This window comes from Heptranchias perlo, unplaced genomic scaffold (genome assembly GCF_035084215.1).
Source record: "Heptranchias perlo isolate sHepPer1 unplaced genomic scaffold, sHepPer1.hap1 HAP1_SCAFFOLD_50, whole genome shotgun sequence".
NCBI lineage: Eukaryota > Metazoa > Chordata > Chondrichthyes > Hexanchiformes > Hexanchidae > Heptranchias > Heptranchias perlo.
Window position 1 is genome coordinate 277936 of NW_027139516.1, and position 15114 is coordinate 293049.

At 42.6% G+C, this 15114-nt stretch overlaps 3 non-coding genes across 3 annotated transcripts; 1 reads left to right on the plus strand and 2 right to left on the minus strand.

The window, feature by feature from the left end:
* Positions 1–7396: 7396 nt before the first annotated feature.
* On the minus strand, positions 7397–7469 carry trnav-uac (transfer RNA valine (anticodon UAC)). Its single transcript has one exon. It is a non-coding gene; the product is annotated as a tRNA-Val (tRNA).
* Positions 7470–8751: 1282 nt separating this feature from the next.
* Positions 8752–8834, plus strand: trnal-cag (transfer RNA leucine (anticodon CAG)). Its single transcript has one exon. It is a non-coding gene; the product is annotated as a tRNA-Leu (tRNA).
* A 4398-nt stretch (positions 8835–13232) lies between these two features.
* Positions 13233–13320, minus strand: trnap-cgg (transfer RNA proline (anticodon CGG)). The gene is given in 2 exon segments: positions 13233–13268; positions 13285–13320. It is a non-coding gene; the product is annotated as a tRNA-Pro (tRNA).
* Between the last annotated feature and the right edge of the window lie 1794 nt (positions 13321–15114).

A 15114-nucleotide genomic window follows, 5' to 3' on the forward strand; every position in this document is an offset into this window, starting at 1 on the left:
TCCAGGGGGTCTAGAGGTCGTTTGAACTCCTGCCGACTTGACTTGGTTACGTGGTGGACACTGAGAGAAAACAAGTGAAGTGTCAATCAATCATGGGTTGTATTTGTAGGAACCTAGTGTTGATAACCACTGTCTCAGAGGTGTGATTCTGAGTTTAAAAGGTTTTTATAAGCCGGATAGAAGTTGAATGGAGGGAGACACAGATCCACCATTCCTGCTGCAACCTCACCTTTCACTTCCTAGCAACACAATCTCACCTGGAATCATCATGACTGGTCATGACCTCCCAGCTAATGCCTCAATGCAGGTTTACAGATTGCCTGTGAAGCAGATGACCTGGATACAAGAGAAAATCAGGCTACAGTGCAACGGTGTCCATCAATGTACCTGGAGTCTTCCTGGCAAGCTTGAGCCAACCATAAGGATATCACTTTCGTTATGGGCTTCGTCTAAGATAGACATTGGATTTGCAAACGGTTATGCATTTTGGGAATTCAGAGTATGTTGTTTTATTGGTGTGAAAGCAATTCTAAATCGGGCATAAATCCAACGTGTTGATTAAATTCTAATGTAAATTTTCTAGTGCATTAATAATAATAAATGATTGTTTTGTTCATAAAGCCATGGTTTGTGCCTGAAGTTTCTTTAGGATAAAGAGCCAATTATTTAAATTTTAAATTAAACCTTGTGGAGATAAAAAGTAATTGCCCCAAATTAAAGCGTGAAATCACTTTGCACTTTTTTGCTCCTCCATCTGTACCATGTGTCACTTTCCCAGTGAGCTGCTGGATTCTGTAATAAATCACAATGTACTCTTACCACTTCTGCTGTGTTACGAAACTGGACAGGGTCCCGCAGCACTCTCCTGTTCTGTTACTGTTACAAATACTGTTATTGTTTCAGATTACAGAAAAATATGAATAATGGAGAAATAAACCAAATCCCAGATCAGAACTACATTCAGATTGAGTCCAATTTTACACTGATTTATTTAATATAAACTAGAATTACAAACTTTACACCAAATGGCTCATTTGACCTTTCCTCCGAATGTCTGGTCTCTCCTTCTCTGTAAGAATTATGTCCAAATAACTAAATAATAATCCATTTTCTTGCAGAAGTTCACATTTTGGTCTTTGATTCCCGCACTGCACCGCTGTCTTTGTGTTAAACATCAGCTCGTGCCAGTCTCACTCAGTTTGTATCTTTAACTATGGTGCAACAGTGATTTAACAGGAACAGCAAATGAACCCTCTGTGAAAATGCCGGTTTTGTTCAATTTAACACAAATTCGTGGTCTCACGAGCACTGAACATTTTAAACCGAGCCCTTAAAAATACAATGTGTAAAATGAGAAGGGATAAAAAGTTCATCGCACAAAAGAAATTATTAACGTTTTCCAACTTCACTCAGTCGCCCTTCATTCTGCAAAATAACATTATCGGTTAATCAATGGTGAATAAAACAAAGATTGTTATTTTTCTTACATGCGATTAATATAACAAGTGTTCAATAGCTGCTTCCCTGACGAGAAATCAGAATCGTACCCGGGTTACAGAGATAAGAACGCCGAATCCTAACCACCAGACAAGCAAAGAACCCTGTTTGCAATGTTATCAGATTTAACGTGGATTTCCCTTTCTCTGTCATTCAGCTTTTAATCCTTTTTAGCTCCTGGTTGCGGATATTCCCGTGATTAAATAGGAATAAAGGACAATAGGCTCAGGAAAACCCGGGGAGGTGGCATCCCGCTCACCGAGCCTTTCCAGCAGCATTTATCTTACCAAGCACTGGAGTGAGTGAAACTTTCTCCGTGGGGGGGGGGCGGGTGTCAATGTGGAAAGGATGGCGAGCGAACCAATTCTATGTCAGTTAGGATGGCCGAATGGTCTAAGGCGCTGCGTTAAGGTCATAGTTTCATTTACAGGCGTGGGTTCGAATCCCACTTCTGACATCGATTATTCTGACTCCTATTTTATTTGTTGCTTGAGCTGCAGTTGATTTTTCGGCCCAATTGATTTGCTCTTCCCGCAATAACCAACCCGGTCTCCATCCACGGCACGTTTTGACGCCCACCGGCTCATCCCAAAATCATGCTTTAAAAGAAAATATGCTGGAAACACAAGGCGGTCATTCAACATCTTTGGAGAGAACATACACTTTGGGAAATGTACCATCGGAACAGGAGTCGGCCATTCAGCCCCTCGAGCCCGCTCCGCCATTTGATAAGTTCATGGCTGATCTGTGATCGAACTCCATATACCTGCCTTTGGCCCATATCCCTTCATACCTTCGGTTGGCAAAAAGCTATCTATCTCAGATTTAAAATTAGTAATTAAGCAAATATCAATTGCCGTTAGGGGAAGAGAGTTCCAAACTTCTTCCATCCTTTGTGTGTAGAAGAGTTTTGTAATCTCACTCCTGAAAGGTCATGCTCTAATTTTCAGACTGTGCCCCCTAGTCCCAGAATCCCCAAACAGCGAAAATAGTTTCTATCTATCCAGAAAATGTCAATGACACAGTCAATGAAAGGTGCAGTTCACGAAGGCGGCTCACCAGCACCTTCTCAAGATCAATTACGGATGGGCAATAAATGCTGACCTTGCCATTGACACCCACATCCCATGAACGAAGACAAATGTCGCCTGCACGGCCGAGTAATTTCCTGCTGCTAAACGATGGGAAGAATGAAACCATCGGCTTCAGTCCTTTGAACGAACTGTACACACTTGCCGTCGAGCTCAATCCCCACTTGGTCCTCTGCCCCGAATATCCACTGAATCAGAAAATCCTCCATAACATAGAATCACAGCATGAAAACATCACAGAGGGAGGCCATTCGGCCCATCGTGCCTGTGCCATCTCTTTGAACGAGCTATCGAATTAGACCCACTCCCTTTCCCTTCCCCCATATCCCTACAAAATTTTCCCCTTCAATTATTTATCCAGTTCCCCTTTCAATGTTATTATTCAATCTGTTTCCACCACCCTTTCAGGCAGTGCATTCCAGATCATGTCAACTCGCTGCGTAAAACAATTCTCCTCATCTCACCTCTGTTACCAATTACCTTAAATCTGTGTCCTCTGGTTACCATCCTTTCTGGCACTGGAAATAGTTTCTCCTGATTTATTCTATCAAAACCGTTCATGATTTTGAACACCTCTGTTAAATCTCCCCTCAACCGTCTCTGCTCAAAGGAGAACAACCCCAGCTTCTCCAGTCTCTCCACCTCACTGCAATCCCTCATCCCTGGCACCATTCTAGTAAATCACCTCTGTACCCTCTCCAAGGCCTTGACATCCTTCCTAAAGTGTGGTGGGCAGAATTGTGACGTGGCCTGCTGAGGCCTAACCAGTGATTTAGAAAGGTTTAGCATAAGTTCCTTGCTTTCGTACTCGATGCCTCTATTAATAAAGTCAACGATTCCGAATACATTTTTTTTACAATCTATTTAACTTGTCCTGCCACCTTCAAAGATTTGTGTACGTATACCGCCAGGTGTACCTGTTCCTGCACCCCCTTTAAAATTGCACCATTTATTTTAAAGAGCTGGCACAGGCACGATGGGCCGAATGGCCTCCTGTGATTCTATGATTCTATGTTTTTGATTTCAACTCCATGAAGCGCTTTGGGATATCCCCCAGAAGTGGGAGTCAGCAGTTCACTTTCTCCCTTAATACTTCCATCTGACCTGGGCTGGATTAAATAGATGTTTTCGGGGTGTAATGGTTATCATGTTGGCCTCACACGCGAAAAACTCCCGGTTTAATCCCGGGTCAGAAACAATTTGCTGGTCCTTGCTCTTCACAAACTTCCAGGCGCGAGCTTTCGCTCGTGTAATTGGGCAACAATCCTTTCATATTCAATAACGGCTGCACCAGATTCCTGGTCTCATCACCACTGAACACATTTAAGCAGACTCCTAAAATAAAGTGCGTAAAATGAGAAGGGATGAAAGTCAGAAAAGTTAGCGTAGTTTCGACAGTCACCCGGCAAACTTGTTAGCATTTCGTTCATTGCGAAACAGAAAGTTGTGGGTTTATTAATGGTAATTAATAGAATCATCTCAGAGACTTGAAACAGTTTCTCCTTATTTGCTCTATCAAAACCTTTCATAATTTTGAACACCTCGATCAAATCTCCCCTTCACCTTCTCTGCTCTAAGGGGATAATCACAGATTCTCCATTCTCGCCACTTAATTGAAGTCCCTCATCCCTGTTCCCATTCTAGTAAATCTCCTCTGCACCCTCTCAAAGGCCTTGACATCTTTCCTAAAGTGTGGTGCCCAGAATTGAACGCAATACTCCAGCTGCAGCCTAACCAGTGTTTTATAAACGTTTTGCATAACTTTGTTGCTTTTATACGATATGCCTCTATTAATAAAGTCCATTTACCAGGCTGTCTATGTCCTCCTGAAGTCTGATACTATCCACCACAATGTTTACTAAATTCCCGAGTTTCGTGTCATCTGCAAAGTTTGAAATTATAACCTGTATACCCAAGTCCAGCTCATTAATGTATGTATCAAAAATGAAAACATTTTGCAGTGTGACTTGTGTGACTTTAAGTCTAGTTTATATAACATCTTCTCATAATTTAACACATTGCACCCTGGTAACAATCTGGTGAATCTGTGCTGCACTCCTTCCAAGGCCAATATATCCTTTCAGATTCAAAGGGTATAAACTTGAAATAAGCGTCACTGTGGATCAGTTTTCGCTCACTCAAAGTTATCTGTTGAGTGAAATAAAAGAAAGCGCTTTTAAAGAATAAGGAAGCAGCCACTATCGCCCCTTTTGACAAGCCAATTTTGTGGCACTTTATCAAACGCCTTTTGAAAGGCCATTTACACAACATCAACCACATTGCCCTCATCAGCCCTCTCTGTTAACTCATCACAAAACTCGATCACGATTTGCCTCTAACAAATCCACAGTGGCTTTCTATTATCAATCCACACTTGTCCAAATGACTATTAATTTTGTCCCAGATTATCATTTCTAAAAGCTTCCCACCATCGTGGTTAAACTGACTGGCCAGTAGTTGCTGCGTTTATCCTTACACCCTTTTTTGAACAAGGGTGTAACATCTGCAATTCTCCAGTTCTCTGGCACCAAACCTTGTATCTAAGGAGGATTGAAAGATTATGGCCAGGACCTCTGCAATTTAAACCCTTATTTCCCTCAGCAACCTCGGATGCATCCCATTCGGACCAGGTGAATTTAAGTACAGCCAGCCTTTCTGGTATCTCCTCTTGATCAATTTTCACCCTATCCAGTATCTCAACTACCTCCCCTTTTACAGTGATTTGGGCAGTATTTTCTTCCTCGATAAAGACAGATGCAAAATACTCATTCAGTACCTCAGCCATGCCTTCATGCGTAGATCTCCTTTTTGGTCCCTAATCGGTCTTACCCCTCCGCTTACTCACCGTTTATTTTTATATGCCTGTGGAAGACTTTAAAGACTTGATGAAGGGATCGAGTGTGATATATCCAAGTTTGCTAATGATTCAAAGCTAGATGGGAAAGTAAGCTGTGAGGAGGAAACAAAGAGTCTGCAAAGGGATATAGACAGGTTAATGTGTGCGGAAGAAGGTGACAGATGGAGTATAATGTGGGGAAATGTGAGGTTATTCACTTTGGTAGGAAGATCAGAAAAACAGAATATTTTTGAAATGGTGAGAAACTATTAAATATTGATGTCCAGAGCAACTTGGGTGTCCTGGACACCTGAACTCCAGGTTGTGCGAACCTAGTATAAGCACATAAAACGTGATGACAGAGAAAGGCTAAATAAACACTAAGACATGAAACAATCCTTGGTGCTTCCTGAGAGTCAGAAAAGTGGGATGGTTTACGACCATGATTTAAGATCAGTGGTGCTTACGTACGGAACAATTCAGCCGAATTGTATAAAGTTAGGGCATGCTCCCTTGTCAAATGTTAGGGCTCTCAGTAGGGGACAATCAGAAGTCCATTGCCACAGGCAGTCCGCAAAGATCATGTCTGATATACCTGGATTCGCAGACAGGTCAGGTTGTGTTGATTGCTTGTCATTAATGTAATCTGTAGACAGTTATATTATAATAATAATACTGTTGAATGTAATGTTGAAGGCAGCTGTAGTGGAACTCTTTTGGAAGTCAATCTATTAAACTTGCTATTTTGTAACCACTCGAGCTAAAATCAAGCGGAAGTTATTGTTGATGGATTAACAACCCATAGTTGCAACAGTAACGGGAGAAATCCGCTTACAAACATTCACTTTTTTGATAAACTTCACACCATAGTTTCTTTTTTCACACGTTCTTTTTTGCAGTTCTAATCGAAATCGAAACACCGAAAGTCTAAGTGTTTTTCAGAAGACCCCCTCCTGTTATGTATCTTGAGCAGTTTCCCACATCCTTTTCCTGTGATGTGATAATTCTGGGCGCAGGATGAATGTAATTGGATTTGCTGCAGTCCGATGACAGCAGGAGATGGAAGCGAGCGCCATGCTGCTGCTGACAGGTGAAGGATACTTCCGATGCTGCCTGACATCCGGTGGGAGTGGGCGGGGATTTGAAAGCCAACCCATTCCTCCAATCTCGGAGCTTTAAAGCGGTGCTTGATAAAAATTGATAGAAACAAACACCCAATGAAACACCCAGGCCTCGTGGCGCAACGGTGGAGCGTCTGACTCCAGATAAGAAGGTTATGTGTTCAAATCACGTCAGGGTCGCAGTTTTTTCACTGAGAGCCGGTTTGAACAATTCTGCAATTCAAATTTTCTTTGCGTCTTCACAATGAACAGAACCCTGCTCTGAAGTCTGCCTCTGGTTCCCCAGTGTCAGGGAGGGAAGCACCTGATGACCTCATTTATTTAATGTAAAGAACAGAAGACAAACACACATCTTAGTTCAAAAACCACCCTGCAGGTGGACACATAGTGAGATAAACACAGGGCAGAGATGCAGACAGTATCCGGAAACATCGGTAAATAGACAAGAGACATGGATTGAGCGCTTTGTTAACAGAAAATTGTCTGAACCTCCACGGTCAATGAAAGGGCTTTTGTTGGCCGGTTTCCCATTGAACCGGAGAATTCGGGAGAGCTTGGGAGATGGTTGGTTCGGTTCCCTTGTCACTCACCAGCGGAAAAGTTTTGTCGATCCCTCCCGACTAACTCCTTTCAAAAGCCACTCTGTCCAAAGCCAATATATCCTTCCAGATTAAAAGGGGATAAAACTTGAATAGAGCGTCACTGTGGATCAGTTTTCTCTCATTCAAAATTATCTGTTCAATGAAGTAAAAGATGCAGCTGACAAAGAATAAGGGAGCAGCCACTGTCTCCCTTTTTGGCAGGAGAAGAAAATCGATCTGTCTGTTTGTGGAGACCAAGTTCCAACATAATGTTTCCGCTCGGGATCGAACCGGGGACCTTTCGCATGTAAAACAAACGTGATAACCACTACACTACGGAAACCGATGATATGGTAGGTAACACAATGGACAGCTGAATGGTGTGCTCTCTCTGCTCGTACTTGGAATGTGTTGTTTCCATTGCAGCAAGAGACACAGACAGCGGCTGCTCCCCCTTATCTTTAAAAACTCGCATGGTAGTGGGTTTGAGCCCCACGTTGGGCGAGTACCGTTTTAAACTTTTATGCTGCTTCCACCCGCCCCCTCCGTCTCACCGCGCACGATGGGGCCGCGCCCGGGCTGAATCTCTCCATTTTGGTTTCCACCCCTGTCGCAGCATGAAATGGTCCTTATCAAAGTCACAAATTATACCCTATGGGACTACCACCATGATAAACTATCCCTCCTCATCCTTCTCAAATACAATATCTCACCGTGCTGTTACGCTGTTAGACTAGATTCCTCTCTCTGCTCTTATTTGGAATGTGTTGCTTTTCCGTCTGACAACACTTAGTATCATTGTATTATGTTAGTCCGCTGGAGGAGATCATTCGGCCCCTCGTCCCTGTGCCGGGTAAAACACACGTATTCGTTCAAAATTCGTTCAGAGACAGATTGAGTGGTTTTTTTATCAGAACATTGCCTGAACCCCCACAGTCTACAGCTTTCCTCCTCGCTATCAACCACACGGCCTACTTTTGTGTCACCCGCAAATTTCTCAATCATGCCCCCTACGCTTAAGTCCAAATCGTTAATGTAAACCACAAAAAGCAAAGGACCAAGTACCGAGCCCTGCGGCAAAACACTGGCAACAGCCTTCCAGCCGCAAAAACACCCATTGACCATTACCCTTTGCTTTCGACCACTGAGCTAATTTTGGATCCAATAAGCCACATTCCCTTGGATCCTATGGGCCTTTACTTTATCGACCAATCTGCCATGTGGGAATTTTTCAAAAGCCTAGCGACAATCCATGTAGACTACATCAATTGCGCTACCCTCATCGATCCTCTTTGTCACCTTCTCGAAAAATTCAATCAGGTTCGTGAGACACGACCTCCCCTGAACAAATCCATGCTGATTGCCCTTGATTGGTCCGTGCCTTTCGAAGTGATAGTTTATCCTGTCCCTCATTTGACATGGAGTCTTTCTCCTGTTTGCTGCAAGAACAGATAAGGCGGTTATCAGTGCTCAGGCCCGGCGAGCTCAGTCGGTAGAACATGAGACTTTTAATCTCAGGATCGTGGGTTCGAGCCCAATGTTCGGCGAGGGCCATTTTAAACCTTCATGCTGCTTTCACAGGCCAACAGTGCAGAAATAATGCAGAATAAAGCATGATATCGGTCGTCAGAATGGCCGAGCGGCCGAAGGCGCTGCGTTCAGGTCGCAGTCTCTTCTGGAGGCGTGGGTTCGAATCCCACTTCTGACATTCCTTATTTTTACTAAGACGTGGAAATATTTTATTTGTGGATTGGGCTGCAGCTGATGTTTCTGCCAAGTTGATTTGCTCCTCCCACAAAAGCAATTGGCTTTGTCGTGCATCTGTGTCTTGAGAAGTTTTAAATGGTGAAATGGTTGACATATTAATGACCTGGAGAAAGAAATAGAACAGCAGTGGGAAGCAATAAAAACGCTGATCAATAGAGTCCAGGAGAAATATATCCCACGACAGAGCAAGAAAAAAATAGCCAGAAATGTCACACCAGGGTTGAATCAAGAAATAAGGACAAAATTGAAACGAAAGAAAAAGGCCCACACTAGACAATAAAGGAGAGAGGGGAATGTGAAAAGAGTGGGAAAGAAGTCCAAAGAACTATTAGAAAGGAAAAAAGAAATATCAAAAAAGCAAAGTATTCTAGACACATCAACAGCCAAAGAAAATTTAGGATTGGAATAGGGCCACTAAGGGATACACACGACAAACTCACTGGCAATGACAGCGAAATGGCAGAAATATGAAATAATCACTTTTCTTCAGTATTTACCAGGGAGACTAATATTGTGGGCATGACAGGAGAAGAAGAGATCAAAAAAAATAAAGACATTTAAGATCGAAAGGGGGGAGATAATTCATAAACTAATCAAAGCTCGAGAGGAAATTTCCTGTTCGGAGCCGAACCAGAGTTTCAAACCGTTCAGTCACACTAATTTCCGTATTATTGTTTAAGAGCTCATTTCACAGGGACACGATTACTGCGCTCCAATTAGAGAGGCTCAGTGACAGGTGGAAATTGATCTATTAATAGAATCATAGAATAAGACAGCGCCATTCTAAAGCCATTCGGCCCGTCGTGCCTGTGCCAGCTCTCTGAAAGAGCTGTCCAGTTAGTCCCACTCGCCTGCTGTTTCCCCATAGCCCTGAAAAAGTTTCCATCCAAGCGTTTATCCAATTCCCTTTTGAAAACTGTGAGTTAAGAAAAACAATATTGAAAGGGGTGCTGGGGCCTCTGCAGCGTCGATGTAGAGTGTGTGATGATTGAAGTTATCAAGATGGTTGCTTTACACATGGTATGTTGTGCTATCATCCTGAAATATCTTCAACATCCAATACAAATTAAATTGCAAACCTGACGGACAAACACTGGAAAACAAGTCACGAGTGAACGCAAATCATCTGGGACCCGTTTTCAGCCTCACCGCACTTTAAGTAAAGTGAAATAACTTTGCATTGAAAAGATTTGGAACTTGCATCTGTGCCTTTATCTGTTCCATTTCTTAAAGTTGCTGGTGTCTGATGATGTACACGCCTCTGCTCGCTCCATTGAACAAGAAAGGAGGTGTTTGACGTTGACGGGACCTGTTGGTTATGAGCTTATCCTTTACATTGAGTGGGTTCGCGTCTTTTGAACGGCGTCAGCTTTCGCCCAGCGGTGAACTTCGCAGCAAACAAGTTCGATACCGTCTCACCGCGGGCGCTGACTGACACGTTTATTGTTATTTCTTTCAGTCCTATATAAATAGTGACCGTGATTTTAAATTTGCACTAAGTGATTTTGAAGTAGTCTCCTTTAAATTTTTCAAAGGTGACCCCTAATTTATGATAGTCCGGACATTTCACCAGCCGTGTTGAAAACAAAACATGTCTTTACCTTTCGCGTCTTTTTTCGAAAGGCAAAAAATATATTTCCCGTGAGCTCTGAAGGATGGACGAGTACATTTCAGAAAGCTGAAGCAAGTTCACCGAGCTTGAATCGTCTGACCACGTTAAAGGCGATATATATATATATACATATATATATATGTGCAAATAGTTGCTGTCTGTTTCAGTGGTTGTCTTTTTTCTGTGTGTGTCCATCTGCAGGTCGATTTTGAATCAATACCAGTGTTCGTGTCAGTTTGTTGCATGAAATAAATGAGGGTATCAGGCGCTCCCCTCCCTGCCACTGGGTAGGTACTGAGTCAGGGTTTAGACCAAACATCTGTTTTGTTTTGTGTGAAAAAGCAATTAAAACCTTCATTCGGGAATTATCCAGTCTCATGTGAGCGGTGAAAGAAACAGTGACCCCGATGTGATGTGAACACGCAGCCTTTTGATCTGGAGTCAGACCTTTGCGCCACGCACTCTGAAGACAGGATCCTGGATGTTATTATATTTTTTGAATGTTTCTCAAACACCGTTTCATATGTTGGTTAAATAGATCGGGCTTATCAAATCTCCGCCAGATCCCACCGGGTGTGAGACAGTATTGGAAGCAGCCTTCACCCCCAATATCACGCTGGCATTCATCGCCTGCTCCCAGCGGACTGCATGAACAGGGCTGGGAGATGTGGACTTTGTTCACATCATTCAGCAATGTGAATCGTTAAATATTTAATCATTTTTAATGGGGACAAGGTTTCAAAATGTTACCGCCCGGTTTCGAACCGGGGACTTTTCACGTGCTCGGCAAACGTGATAACCACAACACTACGGAAAACTGATGTTGCAAGCTCTGTGATATGGATATCACCCCTCAGCCAAACTAATTTCCGTATTACTGTCCAGGAGCTCATTTCACAGGGATACATTTCCTGCGCTGTATTTCGGAAGGCTGCAGAGAAGGATCGGTGGCAATGGTCAGGCAGGGAATCCCAGAGCATCGCGCCGACACAAACATTTCACTGTTTTTTTCATGTACCTGTTATCCGACCGCAGTTTAAACTATTGCGAATGGCATACTCAGATGATATTGTTCATTGAGTGTTTTCTTGCTCGAAACATCAGCCTTCACGGTTAACAGCCGAACGCGCTAACCGATTGCGCCACAGAGACCAACCGGTGCGGCTTCTTGCAAGATACACGAAAGCAGCGTGTCACCTGGCCAAAGTTTCATGTTGCAGCCACAGAAATGCAGTTGTCCATTATCAGTGTTACTTTTCCAGAAGTAAAGGAAGGAACATTGTTTGTGGAAACATGGAAACGGTCTGATCTCGCTCACAGCATTGATATCACCGCCAACCAGCTCTCCTGCAACCGGCGCGCTAATCGCTGCTTTGTCTGTTACTTATTAGCACTGCGGGAGAGCCTTCGTCACACGGATTGCAGCGGTTCAACAAGGCGGCTCACCACCACCTTCTCAAGGGTAATTAGGGATGGGCAATAAATACCGGCCTCGCCAGCGACACCCACATCCCATTAACGAATAAAAAAAAATATTAATTTCAGATTCTGCATTAGTTTGAGGTGCTGTATTGGATTAAGCTGTTGTATTTGTTTGAGGTACTTTATTGCTTTGAGATACTGTATTAGATTGAGATGCTGTATTAGTTTGAGGTAGTAATTTATGTTTCAGGTTCTCTATCGATTTGAGGTACTGTATTAGTTTAAGGTGTTGTATTTGATTGAGGTACTGTATTAGTTTGAGGTACTTTATTAGTCTGAGATGATGTATTAGCTTGAGGTATTATATTAGTTTTAGATTCTCTATCCGTTTCAGGTATTGTATTAGCTTGAGGTACCGTATTAGTTTGAGACACTGTTTTAATTTGAGAAGCTCTATCAGTTTGAGGTGTTATATTAGTTTGGGGTATCTGTATTGTAAGGAAAGAGTTAGTCTTTATATTGAATTAATATTAACCTTTACCATTTGCCTCTTAAGTAAGGAAGTATAAATCTCTGTTGGGAGAATGAAACTACAATCATAAGTCAGATTTGCTTCGTTTTATATGCATGCATATGTTTAATATAGAGACGAGTAGATTCTGAAGTCCAGAAACTCTTGGATCGGAGCTGATATCATAATACTCATAAGTTTAATTATCCTTTTGATATAAACAATTCTCTGACAATCATAACAAGGCCTTTAAATCATTCAGAGCTGGTGTGTATGTGTGTCAGACAGCATTGTGTGCTATTCGTCTTACCAGCTTCACAGGGAAGCAGGAGAGGTGTGAGATATGTATGAATGCAACGTATCATTCCAAGCTGACGCAGCGGGAAAGGGCTGTACTGGTGAGAGATAAACACCATTCTGCTCTCTGGTCAATGGGCAAGGCCATATGTTTTAACTAACAAGTTCAAAAGTTATAGTTATAATTAATGCCTAAAGCAGAACACCTGGCTGTGCGGAAGGAGCCTGCTTGCACCACAAGGCTGCATCTAGTGGAGGAGTGTAGTTAGGTGATGAGGGAAGTGATACTCTGATGACATCGAAAATTCTGGAAACCCTCATCAGGTCAGGCAGAATCTGTGGAGAGAGTAACAGAGTTAATGTTTCAGATCAATGACCTTTCATCAGAACCACGTTGGGCAGTTGTGTTTGGTAATAGTATGAAACATTGGAATTGTTTCACTCATGTGGGGTGATTTGGGTACTTTTCTGTCTTTGGAAGTTGAAAAGTAAAATAAGGGCTCGTCCGGGATTTGAACCCGGGACCTCTCACATATTTGGATAGACAACCCCGAAGCGAGAATCATACCCCTAGACCAACGAGCCCGTTGACAAAAGTTAACGCATTCAAGAGCCAGCCGTCGTAAAACCCTTTTTGTTGGCTATCCTTGAGAAGCAATTATGAGGACAGGTTGCAAAGACCAGACTTGCATTGCCTTGAGTGCAGAATATTAAGGGGTGACCTAATTGAGGTGTTTGGATTATTAAAGGATTTGACAGGGCAGATAGAGACTATTTCCTCTGGTGGGGAGAGTCCAGAACAAGGGGGCATAACCTTAAAATTAGAGCTGGGCCGTTCAGGGTTGATGTCAGGAAGCACTTCTTCACACAAAGGGGAGTGGAATTCTGGAACTCTCTCCCTCAAAAAGCAGTTGAGGCTGGGGGTCAATTGAAAATTTCAAAACTGAGATTGATAGATTTTGGGGCTAATTCGGGAGTTTAATGACTGACATTTTTTCCCTGTGAATTGGAGAGTTTCGATCGATGAAATATTCGTGAAAAGAGTCAGTGCAAAGAGAGTCAACAGTTCATGTTTTCCCGAGACACTTCCTTCAGAGCTAAGAACGAAAAGTTTCTCATTTCCATAGTGCAGCGGTTATCATGTTCACCAGTTACACGCAGAAAGTCCCCGATTTAACCTCGGAGGGAAGCATGTTGTTGGGACTTGCTCCCCATAAACCTTCAGGGTCGAGTTTGTTCATTCATGAAAGGGGCTACAAACCTTTTTAAATTTAACAACGGCTACACCAGATTCCTGGTATAATAAGCACTAAACACTTTTAAGCAGACTCCTAAAATACAGTATGTAAAACGGGAAGGGATAAAAGTTCATGACATACAAAACACAAAGATTTATTGACGTTTTAATTGTCACTTGGCAAACAAGTTAGCATTTCCTTCAGTGTGCAACAGAACGTATTAATGGCGATTAAAAAAACATTAAATGTCTCACAGACTTGAATTATTTTTGTGCAATGAACTATTCCCAACCACAAGGGAACACTGCATCAAACATATATATTTAAGTATATAATAAGTATATATAATATATATATATATATATATATATAATCTATACCATCAGTAGACCTCGTGGTGAAACGGTAGCGCGTCTGACTCTGGATTCTGAAGGCTGCGTATTTAAATCATGTCGAAATCACTACTTCTTATACCATTCATATCAGCCTGGATAATTTCGGAATCACTGCTTTTTAATAATAAACGAAACTTTGGTCACTCGTTCATTGTTCATTGCTCCCTGTCATTGATAATTGAAATGAAATATTAATCTAGCTAAGCCGGAGAACAAAATATTAAACAAGCGAAACAAATACTGAGCAAAATTATTTGCAATGTTTGGGGGGAAGTGCAGCTGAAAAGCAGAAGATCTGAATGGAATGATCAATGATTGAGCGGAATACATTGCTCGACTTGTGACTCGATTGCCTTCTTGCACAGCACCTCACAAACCCGTGACCTCAACCACCTAGAAGGACAAAGGCAGCAAGTACATGGGAATAACACCACCTGCACGTTCCCCTCCAAGTCACACACCATCCCGACTTGGAAATATATCGGCCGTTCCTTCATCGCAGTTGGATCCTGGAACTCCCTACCTAACAACACTGAGGGAGAACCTTCACCACAAGGACTGCAGCGGTTCAAGAAGACGGCTCACCACCACCTTCTCAAGGGCAATTAGGTTTGGGCAATAAATTCTGGCCTTGCCAGCGACACCCACATCCCATGAACGAATAAAAAAAAATCTCTGTGCTCCTCCAATTCTGGCCTCTTGCGCATCCCCGATTTAAATCGCTCCACCATTGGCGGCTGTGCCTT